The sequence below is a fragment of the Etheostoma spectabile genome, chromosome 16, assembly GCF_008692095.1.
Source record: "Etheostoma spectabile isolate EspeVRDwgs_2016 chromosome 16, UIUC_Espe_1.0, whole genome shotgun sequence".
NCBI classification, from domain to species: Eukaryota; Metazoa; Chordata; class Actinopteri; order Perciformes; family Percidae; genus Etheostoma; species Etheostoma spectabile.
In genome coordinates, this window is record NC_045748.1 from 17,146,076 (window position 1) to 17,149,819 (window position 3,744).

At 42.1% G+C, this 3,744-nt stretch overlaps 1 protein-coding gene across 1 annotated transcript in view; it reads left to right on the top strand.

The window, feature by feature from the left end:
- The first annotated feature begins 268 nt into the window (after window positions 1–268).
- The window catches only part of brinp1 (bone morphogenetic protein/retinoic acid inducible neural-specific 1), a 109,010-nt gene continuing 105,534 nt past the window's right edge, over window positions 269–3,744 (top strand). The window contains exon 1 of the mRNA XM_032539937.1: window positions 269–702. The gene's annotated coding sequence lies outside the window, so the exon portion shown is untranslated. The remainder of the gene's footprint in view (window positions 703–3,744) is intronic.

Here is a 3,744-nt window from a genome sequence, read left to right on the forward strand (position 1 = left end):
TCTGTGCCACTAGTCGCCTTCTCACTTTGTTGAGGTTTCAGCTTTTATTTTTATCTCTCATAACTAAATCATAAAACCTATCCCCCCCGCCCCCACCCCCCTTAATTAGTCACGATCAATTGATCCATGATGGTCAACCTACAGCCTTGGTGTAAACCAGCAGAAAAAAAAAAGTCACGACAAGGCTTCTTATCCTCATCCACCCTCAGTTCCCTCGCCTTCCGCCTCATCCAGTCCAGACCCACCCCTTACTGTCTGCCATGACCGTCCTCTACAATACAAGACTGTATTCTTTGTACCTCCCCTTTCTCGCCCTCACTCTGTTCATCCTAGCCTCCCTTCCTAGATATCCATCCCACACCTCTCCACCCGCAAACGGCTCCTACGGTGAGAAAAAAAAGAGAACAGAACAGTTTCAAACACGTCGGCATAAATCTCACATCCAGAGCTCCCTTTTCTCCTTCCCCTCCTGACGGACTTCATTACTTTATTCCTCTGCGCGCCAATGCCCGAGACCACGCCGAAACGAAGGATTTTTTCCCCTTGAGCATGAAAAGGATTGCCAAATCATCCGCAATCCAACATCACCGACTGAGCTACCAGCATGAGCACTGGATACATATGCTCCAGCAGAAGTTGTTGGCTAGAGAACTAACAAATCTTGGACCACAAATACCGCTAAGAGGGGAGAGTCAGTTTTAGGTAAGTAGGCTGTACGGTTATCCGGGTACGACCGGTAACATAATAATAGGGTATGTTACATATTTTCTTTTTTTGTCCATCACTGACCACGAGGTAGTAGTCGGGTAGGCAGGGCTATATTGTGCCACAATTATGGCGATGTTGCGTGGTCAGCATGTTACTTAGGTAGCCGGTGGTGTCCTATTCAGGATGGAGGCAATTTGTTCTTCTCACTGTGAAGCTACCTTTTTATATGCATGGTGTGCAAGTTCTTACAAGCTCCACCCGGACTGAATGTCGACGGAGCGTTCTGAGGCTAATAAAAATAATATGACTTATCTCATGTTACAAACCCATCATCTCCAAACATTATGCAAATGAGTTATTATCTCGATTATGTGCACTCGACTGCGTTCTCTCTGCACGTTGTGAGACAGCCTCTTCCCGCGGTGATGCTGCAGAAGTGCGGAAATAGAGGAGCATAAAACACTGAGAAAAACATTGATCTCACATTTAGGGGGTTCGCATATTACGCAGACCTGCCGCGGCTTCAATGAATGGCATTACAGGGGCAACATTCAGAGGTGCATTAGCAGGCCTACAGAATACTGTGCAGTCGGCATCAATATTTGTATTGAAGCTAATTCTGTTTGCAGTCCAGTCGTGGCTTTTAACATCCATGTTGATCAATGTGTTCCGGAAACTGCATGGTCCATAAACTAAAAGTGAGTGTCATCACAGCTCGGATATAGGATATGGAATGAGTTGCGGTCATGCGCCCTGTTATGATTTTTTTTTTTTTGTACATTCCGTGTTATGGATTAATTACTGCCTGTATTGAATTCTGTGAAAGCAGATAGTAAGCTGGATCTGTGTTTCTGTGTATGTGCTGGTCTGTGTTGGACGTGGCTCCAAGTGCGCGTGTAAGAAAGCAAGCACGTACATGCTTGTTTTATTGTATGTGTGTGTGCGTGCGTGCGTGCGTGTGTGTGTGTGTGTGTGTGTGTGTGTGTGTGTGTGTGTGTGTGTGTGTGTGTGTGTGTGTGTGTATCACCAGAGAGAAGTTGCCGTTCCGTGTTCCCTCAAGTTACATTGATTGCTGTTCCACTGACTAACTGCGGGGGGAGCTCATGCTCTTTTACACTAGGTGTCATTATGTAGCTCATGGCAAGATAACTGTGTATGATACTGATACCAACTCTATGAAATTAGAGAAGTGGCTTCTGTTTGAAATTGGTCCGGAAGCATTTATCTGCACTTCCATGACTGCCACTGCAGTTTTTGTTTCGTTTTTCATTGTTTCTCTTTGAAAAACAGTCATAATTAGCTACATTCATTTGTATTAACAAATAAACTGTATACAGGAAGGAAATGCATGTTATGCATGTATGATTACCAGGTTTAGAGCACAAGACATCAGTCTAATAACAAAAATGTCAATAGGCCACAGTGAACAATCAAAGATCTCTATCTAACTAAAACACAGTATAGCTTAGCCTTTAAAGATTAGTTGAATAATTGTCTGTGTGGCACCCAAACATGAATAATTCCTTATACAGTACTGAATGTAAAACTTAAGCTTTAAGGTTTGGAATTGACATTATATTGAAAGAAAGTCAATCGATACTGCAGTAGGGTTCTGCCTTCGTCTCCAAATGTGCAGTGCAGAATTGCACTGGCAGCGGAAATTGCAGAAGAAAAGCTGCCCTATTCAGAATGCCTCATTCAATCTGGTGGCCTTTTCAATGGCAAAACGCTGGCAACATGGAATCATTTTCAGAGGGAAGGCATTCCACATCATATTGCCAAAATAAAAATGCCAGCAGTGGCTTAAAGCTATCCTTGTGTCATGGCTTAAGATGACCCAATGTTGATGAAAAGAGAACATTCAGCACCACAAGTCCTTTTTACAGACCTTGGCAACTACAGACAACTTTCTGATGAATTGTCTGAAAAACATGAGGCTGTGCTTCTTTAAAGGTGAGGAAATAAACATAATTAGTGAATGGATGATTTAATTAATGCAATCACCTTTTGCACACAAAGCTGTTCTATGTATAGTATATTGTGTATAGATATCAGTTCTTCCTTTAGTATTTTTTTTAGCAGTGGGGGCAGGTCTGTCCGAACAACAAAGCGGAAATGCTGAACGAGGGCAGGCGTTTCAGCTAGGTGGAAAGCTAAAGCTAGATGGCCATCTGTCCGATGCATCCTGCTTGCAAATGTCCGATCATTAGACAACAAGCTGGACTACATCCAACTCCGACTACAAATAAAAAAAAACTTAACTCCCAGCGTGAGTTAAGAGACTGCTGTGTTTTTCTTTTTGTGGAAACATGGTTGAACAACAATGTACCGCTATCTAGCTACCAAGCCTGCTAGCAGATGCTGCTCTCTCGGGTAAGACTAGTGGAGGTGGGCTGTGTTAACTACTGCTTATCGCTGGTGGAGTTTGTGAATGTTAAATGCCGACCATTCTACATTCAACGCAAATTTACGTCTGTGTTTGTACTCTGGGTTTACAACACTCCAAGCGCTAATGCTACCATTGAGTTAGCTGAACTTTACGGAGCATATAATGCATGTGCACTAAATGTTGAAAGCCTGTTTTGTATGTCGTTTTTATACAATGTAGTTTTTATATATTTTAAATGTGTGACACCACTTTAGCCATGGTGAAACATTTTCCTGTATATTGTTGAAATGTCAATAAAACACACTTGAGTTGAGTTGAATGCCTCACTGTCTGTCTCTCTGTCTGTAAACTAGGCAGGGCTTGGGAGTGGACTCTTTGAGCAGTGAAGCAAGTGCACTCTGGGATTTGGTGTCTTTCATCCACATGAGCCAAAAACACATTTTCTGTCTTTTCTTGGTCTAGAAGGCACCAATTTAAAAAAAAAACAAAAAAAAAAACTTCACATTTCTACTACAAAGTGACCCAATGTAAAGATTCATCTTTCCAATAGTTAAACATCCCTTTGACATCTACAACAGGTCTACAAAATTAATTTTACAAGAAGTTCTTCATAGGGAAACCAAAACCCAAATGACTACATCTATAGA